Consider the following 17,381-nt stretch of genomic DNA (forward strand, 5'->3'; position numbering starts at 1 on the left):
CCTCACCAGCAGACCCACTGGCCTGACGTACAATGTTGGACCACTTATGTAATGACAGCATCTTACCAGGTGGAGCAGTTGGTGTAGTTACTGGAAAGTTATTTAGGCTGCAAATATACTTTTGAAAATATACTGCCAGGGGGAATGTTGATTTTTAGGGGTTTCAGAGCAACCAACAAGAGCCTTTATCGATGCGCCTGGCTTAGACAAACATTTTATTTTAACATAACACTGAGGAAGAGGGTACTGTAATGTGAATGCTTTTACTCTATACTATAAAAAAACACTAAAGCAGCTTTGACTACACGTTGTGTGCTTTATTCAATAATGCAGGAGCAGATGTTAACAAAAGATTAAAAAAAAATGGATTACATGTAACAAATACCACAATAGAAGAATAAATCTGATTAATATTTGCCCCTTTCTCAACCTTAAAGTTGTAATTACAACCTCTAGACAGTTGAATAATAAAGCTGGTCTTAATTTAATTGGTCAAAACTCTAAAGTAAAACAGGTGTTTGGAGAGAAGGGTCTTGATAATCCTATAGCAGTCCTATAAATGGGTTGGATTTTTTATTTAAAAAAATGTTGGATGGAATATTGAAGAGACTTAAAGGTCATGTCTATCTCTCTCCATTTTTGTTGTGCTTTGTGTTTTGTTTGTTTGATGGTATATCTCTTCTCTGTCCAGCTAGTCGATCGAGACTGTTCTTCCTCGGACTCTGTATGTGTTGGCAGGATATTTGTGTTCAAACTTCCTCATTTCCTGTAATTCACCTTACTGTCCCTTTTTTCTTGAACTGTTTATGTCATGAACCCCATTCTTTTGCCAATCAGTATTGGCCAAAACTTAAATACTCATCACTTATTTCTCATAAATTAGAAAAAACAAATCTTTTTTTATTTAGCCAACTGTGATCAATCAGCTTTCTTTTGTGTTTTCCATATGCTTAAAATTCCCTTTTCTTTACTGTTACGTTACACACAGTAAAGATAATGTCTCTTTTACACCGCTTTTTAACCTTAACCTCATGTCCTAAAGCCTGATTTTCCTGGACTAAAGGGCTTTTAGCTAATATTTCTTTTTCCAGAGATCCAATGAGACCTTGAGGACATTACAATAATTTTTTTTTAACACCTGTCTGTATATATTTATGTTTCCACCACACCTTTCACTATGACACAGTATCCTTGTCCCTTTCTGCTTCAATATGTTGTGCTCTCTCCATCAGTACTTCTTTCCCTCCCTCTCTCTGAACCTCCCCACCCATACCGCAGCCATTTACTAAATTGCCTCCTCACTTTTTAAGCTGATTGACTCTCTCTCTCTCTCTCTCTCTCTCTCTCTCTCTCTCTCTCTCTCTCTCTCTCTCTCTCTTTGTCTTTTGCTGACAGCATCTGTTTTTCCTGCAGCTCTAGACTTTTAAGTTGTTCATTCATATCCTTCCCTTCTCCCTCTCTCTCTCGCTCTACGCTCCCATCTTCCTACTCATATTTCATTCCATCTCTCCTGCCAGTCTGCCAGCTGACTCACCTACAGTCCAGTCGGGACGAACGCAAATAAGCAAAGAGATTTTGCAAGGGCAAGGAAGAAGTCTCTCACAGATGAATGGTTTTGAGTGAAAGCCTGGCCAGTAGCTACTGTATGAGGGAGTGACAGCTGGGGTAAATGTCTCCTCAGAGAATTCAGAGGTCAGCGAGGTGGGTTTACTCTCCTATTTGAGTATCTCTTTAACACGAAACTCGCTATGACGAGGTGAAACAATGAGAAAGACAGGAGAGACATTATCTCTATTGATTGGTCTAAGTGAGTTATCCTACAAGCTGGACGCTAATTTTCCTCCATCTTCTACTTGCAACTGCCTTATAAATACTACAGTGTTGGTTTATGTCTTAATTGTTTGGTCTGAACAGAGGCTTTGGAGATGAAATGACTCAGACAGTGGTTCCGAATCCCATTGACCATTAGGCCTAATAACTTCCTGTAGATAAAGTATAATCCAGTAATAGCACGGTGAAATCACCTTTATGTTATGTTGCCTTAGTTAGTTAGTTAGTTAGTTGTGTGTTCCCCCAATACACCAAAAAGTACTGTTGCAGTGATAACACCTTTTTCAGACATGAACATAGCTTTTACATTACATTGCAAACAAATCTGCCACAAAAAAGGTTTCCTTCCAAAAACAGTTCAGGTTTGTTTTATAAGCATTCACGCAAAAGAACTCATCAGAAATCAAAAACATTTTACCAAAAAGTGTTGTCCTTAAATCATCATATAACAATAAAACATGAGATGGGCTTCATGTTTAATCTCACCTAAATCACACAGTTTTTCTCTTCAGAGAGACTGTTTTTGTCTTTTGCTTAAAATCTAGTTCTTCTCTATTTCTAGATCAACTAGTTCCCCTGCTTTGCTTATATTAAAAACCACCTTTCTTTTCTTTTCATTCCTGACTCTTTGGGGTCTGCCTTCAAATGTTACAAAACTTGAACTGACTCACTTCTTTATTGTGTAAAAAATCACCAACAACTCTATGTGATTCCAGATTGTTATGTTCTTCTCCAATCTTATATCCAATTCTTGTCTCCACTCGTGGCATTCATCCAGCCACGGTTTTGACCCTGAACTCACAGCCTTTCTTCAGCCATCCAACCTCTCCTGAGGATTATGGCAGAGGATCTCACCTATCTAAACTGGCGTCATCAATCATTATTCCCATGCTGTCTTCTCCCGTGGAAGCTTTTGTCTTCGTGCCTGGCATGTCCTCGGGCATCAGTGGCAGATGGGCACGCTGGCACTCTCAGGTTGGAAAGGCACAAAGAAAAACTACAGCAGCTCAGTGGGAATAATGTTTTCTGACTGGACATGGTGCTGCCCCAATTACATGAATTGTTGCGAGTACTTTATTTTTAGGAACAAGTTTGGAATGAGTGTGTATGTGTCCTTATGTCAGTCGTTTCTCGCCTCAACCTTTTTCTTTCTTTCTCTTCTCTTGTTTCAGGCACAGATCAAAACTCATTTGTATTTCAGTGTTTGCGTATTTCTTGGAGGGGTCAGCATTGCCAAATCTACAACAGAGTGAGTATAATTTAACTGAAGTCTAGTACATTTTGAAAATCAGATTGTTCAAAGTGCTCTACACAAAATAAACATAAAAAGTTCAATTAGATGATTAAAATAAAAATAAATAATTTGATATATTCTTGCAAGACTGACTCTACAGCCATGCTAGCGGCTCTGTGAGGCTATAGGGAGGCACAGTGGTGATTAATTCTATTGTCGACATGCTAACATTCAATTACATTTTATTTAGAGTGTCAAATCATAACAGAAATCTCAGGACACAGATACAGGATACAGCTGGAGTATTTCTAGACCACACTCTACAATCTGTAGAAACCCAACAATCCCCCCAAGAGCATGCTTCTGGTACTAACATGCTCGTAATGACAATGCTAATGTCATGGATTTCTCTATGTACGACTTACTTAATGAATTATTCAAGGAGACCAATATGGTGATATAATTAAGGACCTTTATTTAAAACAAAAGCTCCTGAGTTTACTCTGCAGAATATGCCTGAAGACATTCTAATAGCACGCAGTACTTTATACATTAGGTACAGTACGACATCTGATCTCATCCGGCCACACTCCTCTTGTCGATTGTAGTAAACTCTCTCCTCTTATCGGACCTGTGCATATCCTGTTTTCAGAACCCAGCTGTACATTCCAGAGTTATGAAATCAGTTCTGTCATGAACAACAAGTCATTCTCCTACAAATCCTAGGGTAAACCTTAAGAGAATCCTTTTTAAACTATAATAATACTTTTGTAGCCTGTATAAAAAAAATGCTCTTAGGTTTAAGAACTTTTTACAATGGAGAATATGCTGTTTTTGATGATAATCTAAATCTTGCAAGTTTACACAAACCTTCACATATAAAATTAAAAATTACATAAATTACATAGTTCATAATAACAAAGGTGATGCAACACCTACAGAAGAGGTTCAATGTCTCAATGTCAACAAGTCATTCTCCTTCACTAACAATGTTCACCTTTTTCACCATCTTACTGTAGCTTGTTAGCATGCTAACATTAGCTAATTAGCACTAAACACAAAGCACAGCTGAGTTGGGTGGGAGCGTCATTCATTTTGCAGGTATTTTGGTCAATAAGTATCGGAAAACTAAAATGATGACCTGATGATGGTGCTAGATGAAAAATCAGAGGCTCACCAAAGTTAATTGATCCTAAGGGGAAGTGTGAACCTCACGGTGGCACTATAGGAAAAGTCAGGGGTCATCAAAGTCAGTAGGATTAATCACCAAATGTAATCGATCCTGACAGGCCGACATCGCCATCCAGAGAGCCATGGCGCTAGTGTGGCTACTAAAATAACAAAAAACATAGTGAACAGAAAGACAGAATAAAAGCAATCATGTAGTCACAACAGCACCTGTGTAAACTCAAAAGCACTACTGTTAGTATTTATTGTGTTTGCAGTATTTGTCTATCAACTCAATACTTAATAGTAGAGTAATCTTAAGACACTATTTGAAATATATGTCAAAGTCCTCATAACAGAGAGAGGTAAACTGTTCAACAGTCTGCAGGCAGCAGTGGGAAAAGATGATTTTTAACTCAGAGCGTGGAATTGAAAAGAGTAATTGTCATACAATCTTAAGGGTTTTGGAGGTGGACTAGAGATGTGGGAGGTTTAAAATACAAACTGGTGCCCGTTCATGCATTGCTTTAAAAGCAAGTAGAAGAAGATTTGCTTTTGTATTTTGTATGAGCTGGAGGGGAAATAAGGCCAACTGACTGGCACATAAATTCACAGTAATCAAGATGCAAAGAGGTACAAGCATGTTAAACAAAACCTCTGTAGATCTCTATCATCGTGCATGCTGGCTCACAGTCACTTTATGACATTTACAGTATCTTGTCACAAACACAGCCAGACAAACCCCAGGATTGCACAGCGATTTATTACCCTGAAATCATGCCTCTCGTCGACCCAGCCCCCAGACTCAGATAAGAGACAGCAGTAATTCCTGACACATTTTTATTCACCATCGTTACGTAACATTCATCCAAGTCATGCCTTTGATTACACTATAATGAACTGAAGCCCAGTCAATGTCTTAGTGGCAGAATGAATTAAAAGAGCTTATGGAAGTTGAGCCCAGTGAAGCGTAGAGATTACCAACACAAAACCTCCTCCGGCCATTACTTCACCTTTTCTGTTAGCTCCAGGATTGGTTCATGAGTAGAAGGGAGTTGAAGTGCTGGATGACCATAGGCTATGTGCTCTATGCTGATTATTACAGTATGCATTGTTATGCTTGGCACTGCATGGCTGAATATAAGAGCAAAATTACTAAGAGCAGCTGGACCTACAGTACTAATTCAGACTGTTTACAGGGAGGAAGAAGAGGACAGAGGGAATAGATAGAGGACAGAAAAGAGGATAGGGGTGTACAATAAAGGAATGGTCAGAATACACAGGGAGTGAGGTGAAGATAGAGTGAGGGAGGGAACAGAGAAGGAGGGATGGAGGCAGGCAAAGAAGAAGGGTGATGTCACCTCTAACAGGCAGCCAATGAGAGTGAGGGAGGGAGAGAGAGCAGCCGAATGAGGGTGTGTTTTTCTATCACTGCAGCATCAGCAGAGAGGAGAGTGGCACAATCAATTTCATAGAGAAGAGGAAGAAAAGGCATAAGTAGATAAGGAAAAGAGGGGAAAAACAGACGCAAGGAGTTGCCAGAGGAAAGGAACATCTCTGAGAAGGTAAGAGGATCTTTTTGTGATGAGACAAACAGTTTGTCATTAAACAGAATGAGAGCGGGAGAGAGCTGCTGAGCAGATTCTTTAGGCTGTTAGGAGGAGGTGGCTTGTTATGAATTCACACCTTTTCCTCATTTACCACTGACTGTAAAAGACTGACTGACAGTCTGGTTCATCTAAATCACTTTAAAAGCTCCTTTTTAAAAAAAAATGTCTCCTCTTTTGAGAATTTGTCATATTCCCATCAGTTGTGTTGATGTTTAGGAAAACTATGAAATTACAGCTATTTCAACACACTTAGTTTGAAAAATAATAATTAGACGAATTTCAAAACACATCTTTATATCAGTGGTTGTGGAGGTTGTAATGAATTATACTACACTGTAACACTGCATTACTTTGAACTGTAAAAAGACATTTTGAGTATTGAAGCCAGGTGTCATGGATAACCTGTTGGTGCAGAATATTTTTAGGGAAGGTTTTTTCTTTTGATTTTGTGTATTATCTCGGCGCTTTAACATTCAGTACATTGCATGCAACAGGGTCTCCTCTGACATTAACATTGAATATACAGCAGTGCTGTGTGCCATTGTTTCCGCCTCGCTGAACACTTAATTGGCCAGATTACAGATCATTTTACAATGTGTTATTATTTTATGTCTAAAGTTTGGATTTGTCTTTATCTTTAGAATTTCCTACCAAATGTGAAAATATATAATACAAATACACTTTAAATCTGCTCCATTGCAATTCATATTGCATTGTGCAAACTGTTGGTAATTTCTCAGGCAAATGATATGCTTTGCCTCTCCTTCTGCCTTCCTACTTTAATATGAATATTCGTTTTCTCACCATATTCCCCTCCCCCGCTAATAGCTGAGTGGCTTAATGTTAAGTACTGCCCATGATTGCAATGTGCTGCTACGATTTTCATTGATGTGGATGAAACTCCGCTGGATGGTGAACAGCACAGCGGAGTAGACTACAACAATTTTCTAGTCTACCAGTCTTATCTTCTGCAGCTGCAGTAAGGCTGTTTTGCCAGAGCTGGCTAACCTGAAACTACAGACCTTGGAGGGAAAGAAAGACAAGGAATCTAAAAAAAAAACTGGAAGAGGGAAAGAAAAAAGAGATTCAGATATCAACAGGAGACAGAGCGTAAGAGAGATATTTATACGGAAGGAGATATCAGGGGAAGTGAAAATAAGGGTGGGGCAGCGCTCGCAGCAGACTATGTGGAGGTGTGCCAATGAAAAGGAGGCACTCACCTGGCTGTATGCCATACAGATGCCTGCTGTCACCCTCTGCGGCCTGCTACACATCTGTTCTACCCAATGGCACACAATAGACAATGTTACACCAGTTGTGTTAATGATGTAGAAAACTACTGCCAGAAGCAGCTGCTGAAGGCTGTGAGCTTGTTTCGTTTCTAGGTTTTTGCATGCATGTCTGGTGTTTTGTGGGTAAGTATATCTTTGTGCATCTGCTTATAACATGCACTCCTATCCTAAAAATATGACCAGATTCTCAAAAATATGACCAGACGCACAAATAAATCTAAGTATGCCTGCTGATATAATGTGAGTGCAAAGTGTGTGCTAGTGAACCTCCCTCCCTCCCTCCCTCAGTAGCCTGCAGCTTGTCCCAGATGAACCCAGTTAAGGGACTGGAAAGGAGGGAAGGTTCTGCGCCTGACAATGACTTGTTACCATCTGTACAACATCCATAAACATACTGCACTGCACACATTCACACAATAGATCAAGATACAGCTGCTGCTGAAAAGGGCGTGTTGGAGTGAATGAGTATGTGTATGTATCTGTGTGTCTGCGTGTGTGTGCATGTGCATCCTCTCTGTGGCAACGATGCCCCAGAGACCACCTGCTGGTCACATTATCATACTATTTAATGCAGTGGGGTTTGTATGGCAGTGGCTGCTGGATCTCTAGACAGTGTTTGGAGCTGCTAGTGTAGCAGGGATGTTGTTGTCACAGTAGCTGGCTAGACTTGGAGTGTATGATTACCCTCACTACAGTATGGTGCAGAATGTAATCTCCCCTCGGACATGGGCTGGTTAATTGAGCTCATCAAAGAGATGGATGGAAACAGGGATTTATGTGAGGAGAGAAGGACAGGGATCTGCAAGGAAAAGAGAGAGAAATGGCAGGGGATGATGGTGTAAGCAACGTAAAAAAGATAAAGAAGAAGGTGGACTTCCTTTTGAAATGCAAAGCACTTTGCATCTTTTAATGCATGTTCACTGCTATAGGTATTGGAGAGAGTAGAGAGATAGGGTATATACAAGGTGAAGGTCACATGGGAGGATGGGCTGTAGCAAAAGAAAGAACCATAGAAATGAAATGTGAAAAGATTAGGCGGAGATTTCTGATTATGGTTGACGAAGATTATGAGAGAAAAGCACGGCAATGTATGGTCAGATATTAATGTTTTTCATCTATTAATTTTTATGAGATGATAATGTCAGAGACTGGCCAGTTTCCAAATGCCTTTAGTCCTGCAGTTGAAGTGGAGAGCTGGTGTTGTGTAGGAGGAGATCTGCTCTCAATCTGCCAGGTAGGAGCAACTCTGGGGAAGAGCAGTGCTGCGCTGGCCCTTTGCTCCTAAGCCACCTGTTATTGCCTCAGGGCCCCTTTGCCAGTCATCCTGCTCACCAAACACAGATATATCAATACACACACATAAACACATTTTTACAGGCAAAATTTCTGCAACACACTCACAAACAAACGCTCTGCAAATACTTGCTGCAGAGATCCTGTTGCAGTGTGCCAAATTAAAGATTCTCTAATGTTGCCTCCCTGGCCTGATTACTTAAACGTCTGCTACTGATCAAAGAGCACACCCGCCACTTTCTGGGGATTCATCCATTAAAGCAGTGACGGGGTAAAATAAGGGTTAAGAGAGAGACTATCTCTTAGACAGAAGTGTCAACAATAACCGTTTCATCTCTGGTTTCCTTTTTATCCTCCTTTGAGAATAGTTGTTGTAAAGTTACAAACTCACAAACACAGATTCAAAGGCTTCTGAGTGAACTCCCTTGAGTTATCTTTCAGCCTGCGTGCACCTTTTTTGATGCTGTGCATGTGTGTGCTCGTGTGCAGTTACATGTGCACCTTCAAGATGGAGAGGCAGTCCCCTACCCCACCCTTTCTGGTTGCAGCTTTAAGGCTGTTTGATTTAGACTGTGCAAATGAGAGTCAGCCCACTGGGTGTCAAATGGGGGATTGTGTAGACATGCTGCCAGGGTTTGGTAGAGAATACATTGTGGTGATTTAGGGAGCTAAGGGTCAGTTGGATTGACAGGCCAGTCATGGGTAAATGATTATAGAGAATTGAGGAGGAGGAAAGGAGGCCAGGAAAAAAGGGGAGAATAAAATTTGCACAGGTAAAATGAGGCAGGCAGGGAGGAAAACCTAAAGATGGAAAGGATTGATTTAAAAGCCAGCAGGATGGTACAGGCATGGTGAAAAGGCTGTTATGGAAGATGAGACAAAGTGGAAGAAGACTGTCATGGCAATTTCTCTTAACCACCTTGTTCCAGTCATCATTTAGGAGTCCTGTTCTCTCTTCTTGGACAGCTAGAGCCAACCTTTCAACCCAGGTAATCCATTTTTCCTTTTACTGCCTCTGTATCACTATTCTATCCCCTACTCTTCCCGCCATGCACTTCTTAAGTTTCACTTGTCATATCAGTATTCACGCAGCGGTGGACAGAAAAGCCCACATTGGGGTCTTAATCAAAAAATAATGACTGAGGCTCCTGATAGCCTTCCCAGAAAGAGGCTCTCAGACAAAGACTCATAAATCCAACCCTATTATACAATTGAACCTGTGATGAAGACTAGGGCACAAATAGAGGCGTCATTGATGGAAATGAATTTAATTTGGCAGAGTGAATTACCTTATTACAGCTTTCAGAAGTGATGGTAAGAGAGAGGAGAAATTGTAGAATTCCCCTGGGTGACAAATATCATATTGGCGGTTAAAATTACAAAACTGGAACCCCATCGTGGATATTACTTGAAACCAGGAGCAAAATGAATTACTGCCAAACCAATAATGAAATTGGAGGTGGCAGATATTGTAGAAAATATCTCAAAATTAGGACATAAAAAGCCCCTGCATTCTCTATCACTTTATTTCATTATTATGGTGCAGATAAATGTCTAATTCTCCATCCATCCATCTTCGTCCACTTATCCGGGGTCGGGTCGCGGGGGCAGCAGCTCCAGCAGGAGACCCCAAACTTCCCTTTTAATTCTGTGAATTATAATTCCTTTAGTCTACATTGTTTAAAATAAAGAACCAGACTGGAAAGCGGCAGCAATAAATCTACACATTAGACTGAATATGAATTAGGGGAGATATGAAGCTCCATGCCTGACCTTCTCTTTGCCATCTTGATGCTGTCCTCCTTTTTCTGTCTCTGACAAAATAATGTCTTTGTCTCAGTGAAACAGAGGATTCCCCTTAGCGTCATTCCATCTGGACAACAGTCAGCTCTATCAGAAAGGCTTTGGTGTCCACATCAGTGACTATAATTGCACTAAATTGACCCTCTGTCCAGTGTGTTTTTCCCAACTGCGTCCATGAATTGTTCTGTCAAAGACATTTCTCTGTGCATTTGTGTGCGTGCATGCCTCACCATTAACAGTGGCCAGAAAGAGATGACCTCATGAATGAATTAACTATACATCAAATACCAATGTTCTGTTATTGCCTTTCATTTGTGAAAGATAATGTCAAGTGTCTGATGGAGACATTGCTGAGATACCGTCTAAGTTTAATGGCTTCTGGGTGAAATAGCTTAAAAATAAGGATGTGTACCTCCTTTTTGCATCACAGAATATTAATAATGCTTTTATTTTGCCTCTCATTCTTTCCATTATAAAGCTCTTCATCATTTAATTTATTACAGAAGCTTTTAGCTAATGCTCATCTTCATCTGCCTCATCAAAATCCTTGATTTATAACTTATCTTAGAGTCCGTAAAGATTTGATCAAAAAGTAAAGTAGATACTAGTTTAACCAAAAAAGGAAACTAAATATATTATAATTATTGATTTTGTTATTAATATTATTAGTATAAGTTAGTAGTAGTAGTATTAGTAGTAGTAGTACAAACAGCCTCCAGTTGTATTGTATACTAATATTTTACAGTTAGATAAAGAGTACCCTCAATCCACATTTCTAACAACTATAGCTGGTGAAACTAACATAATTGTACATATGATCTATTGTGCTTTATGCCGTATACAATACATTTTTATTTTATTTTTGTTTTATTTGACTTTGCATGTAAACTGAACAGATAGACCATAGCACATGAGTATGCAGAGATACAATAATGCAGGAAAGGCTGCCACACTCTAGAGCCTTGGCTGCAGTACATCAGCTCTTATTGTTTTAAGTGCGCCGTTACATCCTTGACCCAACAGATGTCCTTCCACTTAAAAATAATTAGAATGTCGGGCCAGGAGGGCCGCAAATGCTAGAGAGAAAACACAAAATTACATATAATTATATAATGCTAACTGTAAAGTTATATTATTTCTTAATGTTACATGAGGATTTAGCTTAGCCTGAACTAGCCAGCTATGAACCAAATGAGCCTGAGGCAGTTAGCTTAACGCTAAATGAAAGTGCTTTTTGACGAGTTGTTTGGGCCAATCGTAGCGCTTGAATGCTATGCAGGGCATGTCTTGTGACAAAAGCAGTGGGATTCATAATAATGCGGTAGGACTACAGATGTAGTTAGGTTAAAAGTAGCTTAATTAAGCTAACCTCCATTATGCTACATTCAGGTTCTTTTGCAAATTCCAATATAGCACATATAACATTATAAGCTAATAAGAGTATTTGTTATATATGTATTATTTGGGAATTAAGTGTCAGTCAAGTCTGGCTTTGATTACATTGCTCAGGCTGTTTATTAAGGGGACATGAGAGCATTGGTTTACTAATTTATTGATTTGTTGCTGAGAGGCCAGCTGCATTTTTAATGAAACTTGGGGGCACAATGTATTTCAGAGCTGTAGGATACTTCAGCACTGTCGCTTTGCTCTAAGTTACATCATGCTGCTCTACTAAGGTTTTTTTTTTTTTTTCCCCCCAATACTGTTGGAATTTTTTTCTTCACCTGTGCTCTGTTTCCCCTCGAAAATGTTTCTTAATGTGCTTGGCATGACTTTCATACTAGCCCAATTTTTACCTTTGCCAATACATAAGCTTAGCAAAATCGTTTATTCTAATAGTCAATAGACCGTCAACGGAATAGCAGTGTTTAGCCACCATTCATACTTGAGTGCATCTTTGGCACAGGTAGTATTTGAAAGTCCTTACTGAATGTTTTGTGTGGAGGCTGCAAGTCACAGTTTCACCAAAGTTGAGGAAGTTCTCCTGAAAGACATTTACATTCTGGTACTGAGGCATTAGTAACATGTTTGCTCCCTAAAAGCCTGGACTAGATTGCAAAATTGAGGCTTATACCGGAGCATATCCAGCCATACGAAGCATCACGGAAGCACACCCAAGAGTTTACTGATCAAGAGGATGTCCTTTTCAGTCTGGGAACTTTGTGCTTCAGTTGAAGATTAATGAAGTCTTTACATTGCACTGATAACAGGAAGCAATGTTTTGTATGTTGCATAAAGCACACTTAGAACAACTGTGTTTTTTGAGGCATAAGAGTTAGTGTGCTGAATTGAATGTGACTGCTTGACATTGATTGAGTGGCACACATCATGGTCTCAATGTGGAACACAGTGTGGTTTAATAGTGTTCTGAATGCATCTAAAGGCTTATTTATTTGGAGTGTTTATGTTTAAGTATATTGATTTTGTTTCAGTTGTCTCTTCCCTGCTCTATACCTACACTTCATTTGAATGAACCATAACCAAAATAGATGGGGCGTGAAACACGAGCATCCATTCACACATGAACAGACACAGTGGCCCCAAGTACTGCAGGTGATGTGAAGTAAACAGGCTGTCTGTATTTGTCTCCTCTGCATGTCTCGATGATGTTGTGACTGTAGTTTCTCGCAGGCCCTTTATCTGCTGTGTCAGCCATGATATATTCATTAGGGTTGGATTACAGAGAGTGGGAGGGGGATCAGGTTTTGAGTGAGTTATAATCCCCATACACTGGCCTAATTTAATCTCACCTACTGTGCCATCCTATTACACACTACACCCACCACATGCGTTCAGGCGCTGGCTGGAGCGGAGCAGATGAGGGGCATGCAAGGTTAAAACAGGGTAATGTCAGACAAGAGGCATGGAGACAAAGAGGGAGGGTTGTAAGAAAAGAGCTACAGAGAAGGGGCATTGATTATGAGCAGCAGGAGAGAGATCCAAGTACAGAGAAGGAAATGTCAAGGCGTAAAGAAATGTCATAGACAAAAGTGGAGGCAGATAGGGTAAGTAGTGTGCTCTTTAAGTTTGTTTTCATGAGTAACAAGTTGCTTCTTAACCCCCCCAAATGAGTGGGAAGCTTCATCTTTCAGAATGCATACACGGACATATCTTGCATGTCTATCATGGCTTATTATACATGAATATGAATTATATAGAATATAAATGCAAGAAACTGTGTCTCTCTAAAATGTCATAAGATATTTCTTCTATTTTAGCCTGTATTGAGAGTGAGGGTAAAGATTGTAAAAATGTAATAATCATAATTATTGGCATAGCATGTAATGTATTTTATTTCACCTGTTTGTATTGTATTACTCAGTCTGTGCCCTTTATCACACTTTATACTATATAATATATTTATCAGTCCTTCTGCTTAGTATATTTTGGGATGCCTCACCATCTTATTATATTTTTTTGGCGAAGTTGCAAATTGTTTGCACGTCAGGGAGACTATACACAGTGAAGTAAGGGTTTATATAACCTATTCTCCTGTTGTCTTTACCATTTATGACCTACATCCCTCTCATCATCCCTCCTTATCTGTTCATAGCCAGAATAAATCAGGCCATGCTAACCTGCTACACACTCCACGCACTATCTACCTGAAGAGGAATCTGTAAATCTGTCTTTGTTAGTGTCTTCTAAATGCAGACTTATAAATCAGGTTGGTGTTCGAGTTGTTTGAGTTTGCTCCCTGAATTGATCAGGGGTAATTGGGCATGGCGCTACAGAGAGCCTCACACAGTGCCCGAGCTGCAATAATGAGACATCATCCGCCATCATGCTCTGTTGCAGAGCGGGAAGAATTGAGCAATTGTGTTTTTGTGGCCAAACTTGCAGGGCGCAGTTTTATGTAGCAATTTTTGTAAATCATTTGTTGAAATCTGTGCTGAAGAGATGACTGACTTATGTAACAGGAAGCGATAAGGAGACATGGACTGAGGCTTCTTGTTAATATGAGGAATAGATAAAAGGCGCAATCCCCAAGGGAAAACACAGGAGCAACAAGAGGAAAGAGTAGATTTATTCAAGGGTGCAGATGTCACAACGGGGGAAGGAGGGAGATGAAGAGAGAGCAGACAAGGGCAGAAAACAAACCATATGAAGATTAAAACAGAAACAGGAGAGAATAGACAGGGGGCCTGGACATTGTTAACGAGCTTAACGAGCTAATTATACACATAAGCAAAGACCTCATCCTCCAGGCCTTACACAGTTGGGTGGGGCAGGGGAAACAGGAGAGAAGGTGGAGTAATGGGAGAGAAAGAAAGGACATTATTATCAGTAACCTTTGAATAATGTTGATTGCACCATTATTAAAGTGGGATCCTGCTCAGGGCGATGAGCAGGAAGTAAGAGAGTATGAAGGTAAAGATGGACAATGTGGGGAAGATTAAGAGGAGAAGATACTGGGAGCAGAGAGGTGGGAGGGTAAAGGACAGAGATCCTGTAGCGAGTAAAATGTCAGCGTGTGCAGAGGGAGATACACACACACACACACACACACACACACACACACACGCATATTCTCAGGCTGTGTGCAGAGTGCTTCTGTGACACATATTAAACAAGGAACACAACCCCAAATGCAAATATTAGAACTGCCTACAGACTGAACTGACAGGATAAAATCAGCATGTGTTCAGTTGGGACAATTTCATTCTCAAAGGGTGCCATATACTGTATCATCCATCTTTATACGTCCTCGTCACCTTTTCTCTCCTTCGCTCCCCCCATCCCTTTCTGTCTTTCTATTCCTCTTCTGTCTCTCCTCCATCCAGTAGTCCAGTCAGTCTGGGTTTTATTTATGGCTGTAGTGAACAATGCTTTGACTGGCCCGTGTTCAGAGGGGGACAAACAATCCAAAGTAAATGTTAGTGACAGGGCTGTTACAAGCTGTGCTGCCGTTATACACACTGTTCCCTGTGGTCCGGGTCCCTCGGCCTGCCTGCAGGGCCCGTCTGCATCCACAAGTGTCAGAAAATCTAGTTCCTCCTTTCAGTTTGAATAAACGAAATAGGGTTGTTTGAGAAATGTTGTCACGCAAAAGCTGTGTTTGCTTGGTTAGTGCTCGCTGGCAGGATCTGCTGACGTGCTGTGTGGGTGTCCTATATAGGAATCAGCACGATCAGCATGTTTTAAGCCATGCTATCATGGGATGCAGATGATTTAGATATCTGTCACTATAGCAGGGGATTTAATGTACCAGAATATTGCCACTGGTCTATTTTCTCCATGAGAAGGTGTGTATATATGTTGCTCATATATTTGACTGTGGGAGTAATACACAAGAGGATCAACAGCTGGCCGTGAGCATCTTTGTTTTGTGTGTGTCTACAGTATAGTGGATTGTCAGACCTTGTTGGCCTAACTCTATATGAAAAGCTCATCAACTGGTTGTTTAGCCGCAGGGAAAGGTCACAACAGCTTCCTCTGCATCCCTGTGGCCACTCTCTCTGTTTCTGCCTATTTTCCTCTCTCTCGTTGGAATTGGGGCCGAATCATTTCTGTCATCTCTCATAACTGAAGCAAAACAGGAGGGAAAGAGAGATGATAGCGTGCGGTGGAGTTGTGGCCACAGCTGGGGCTTCAGTGTACGGGGCAAAACCCCAGGAGGAAGATGAGGGGGAAAGAAAAGAGGATGCAGGAGGAGGGGAGTGAGGGGAGTGAGGCAAGAGAGGCACAGTGAAGCTCTGCAAAACAATATAAATAGAGATGAGATGAAACCGCTTCCTCACTTTATTTATTTTTTTGCTTATTCACCTTGTGCCTCCTTGAATAGATAATATAAAGCCAAATATACTTGTCACTCCTTTTAACCGTCTGACAGGAGATGATGCACACATACATACACACACTGATGCAAACACAGGCGGGATGGAACAGGTTGTCTGTTTACTCTCTTTTATATTGCACCTTGCTGAAAATTGCTGCGCGTTCCGGAAAATGTCACGTCCTTGATCTCTTTGCACCACTACACACTGGTACGTTGAGGGGCTGGAGCTGTGTAGAGACGTGGGGAGAGGGATCTGCAGAGACGGGTCTGTGCGCCTCAGATAACACTGCAGCCTTTGATGGAGCTTGGCCCTCCTCTGTTGGAAATCACAAGCCGCTCTGCCTCAAATAGATCTCCGCCACGGACTCCATTGGTAATGATTGGATTTAGTTACACAGCAGAAATGGTTCGCTGATGATAATGATAACAGATGCGATGGGAGTTAGTCAGCCACTTAGGTTTGAGGGATTGTATCAATGCTGTGCCAGCCTGCAAATTTCCCCTCAGACTGGACGGTCTGTCTCAGGTTTGATAAAAGTTGATGGCAGAGGTTGATAGAATGCTACCTGTAATTGCATTGTGTATGTTGTTGGCTGGGAGGATGTAATGAAGATGCAGTGCAGCACAGATGGAAGACAGTGTTCCATAAGCTTCTTGCTATATGGAGGAGAAGAACACCGAGAGGGAGGGGTTGGGGTAAAGGAGTTCAGGGAGAGGAAAAGGGGAGTTTCGTACTGAGGAGCGAGAGGCAATCAGCAGGGAGCAGAGAATATAGAACAGAAGTGAAAGAGATAGAAGAGCGCAAATAACAGACTTCAGACTTTCAGCAAAGACGACAGTCAGGAAGGAGGAACTCTTTCAAGTGTGGGTAGCATGTAGACATAACAGGGGAACTGGAGAAAGCCAGAAATGGGGAAAGAGCAAGAGATGGAGACACAGGAGAAATGAGATGAAGGTAGGGAGTATAAAGTACAGATACATGAGGGAGAGAGGGTATGGGGGATGAGGTGAGGAGGATGATCATGTAGAAGGGGGAGGGGAGTGAAATATTTTTTTCGTGTGGCTGAGCTGGAGTCAGGAGGTTGTCATGGTGATAGCGGTGTGAGAAAAGGAAAGAGAGGCAGGGGTATTGACACACACACACACACACACACACACACACACACACACACACACACACACACACACACACACACACACAGACTAATACAACAAACAAAATGAGTCATGCATAACAATACTGACCTGTCACATCCTAAGTAAACATACATTCACACTTTCTCACAAAAACCCATCAGCACACACACCAAATAAGCTGAGACCATGTCGGAAGCTCAGTGGCCAAATCACCATACAAACTCAGTTTCCCATGT

General features: G+C 40.9%; 1 protein-coding gene across 2 annotated transcripts in view; it reads left to right on the forward strand.

The window, feature by feature from the left end:
• The first annotated feature begins 5,673 nt into the window (after positions 1–5,673).
• Positions 5,674–17,381, forward strand: part of l1cama (L1 cell adhesion molecule, paralog a) — a 39,269-nt gene continuing 27,561 nt past the window's right edge. For both annotated transcript variants that reach the window (XM_078254967.1, XM_078254968.1), the window contains exon 1: positions 5,674–5,796. The gene's annotated coding sequence lies outside the window, so the exon portion shown is untranslated. The remainder of the gene's footprint in view (positions 5,797–17,381) is intronic.

The sequence above is a fragment of the Sander vitreus genome, chromosome 7 (assembly GCF_031162955.1).
Source record: "Sander vitreus isolate 19-12246 chromosome 7, sanVit1, whole genome shotgun sequence".
Classification (NCBI taxonomy): Eukaryota; Metazoa; Chordata; class Actinopteri; order Perciformes; family Percidae; genus Sander; species Sander vitreus.